Below are 503 nucleotides of genomic sequence, written 5' to 3' on the forward strand. Positions count from 1 at the left end.
AAGACAAAGAAGTGGATATGTATGTATTAATGTGTATATGTACTTATTCTTGGAACACTTGCGTTTCCTTATATGCAGTTCTTTGTGCCTTTAGTTTTACAAGCTCATTTTTGGTTTCTTCCAGAGTCATGTGTGCATGTATTTCTATTTGTAGGCCAACCTTATGAGTTCATATGAATGTCCTCAACTCTCACTCATTGCCACATAGATTGTCGTAGTGTCCTCTCTTCCTTATTATTATTTTTGTTTGTTTTTTACAGAACTAGGGATTGAATGCAGGCCCTTGCGCTTGCCAGGTAAGTGCTTATTCTACTCTCTTCCTTATTGGTAAACTTACACTCCAATGGTGATAAAGCTGGCTGCCCCCACCCACCGCGTGTTACAGCATTGCTCAGCTCCACGAGGCGTGAGGAGCAGCACTGGAATCCTTAACTCGTCACTCTGGGAACACTTGCGTTTCCTTATATGCAGTTCTTTGTGCCTTTAGTCTTTTTTTTTTTTTT

This window comes from Octodon degus, unplaced genomic scaffold (genome assembly GCF_000260255.1).
Source record: "Octodon degus isolate 3935 unplaced genomic scaffold, OctDeg1.0 scaffold00017, whole genome shotgun sequence".
Classification (NCBI taxonomy): domain Eukaryota; kingdom Metazoa; phylum Chordata; class Mammalia; order Rodentia; family Octodontidae; genus Octodon; species Octodon degus.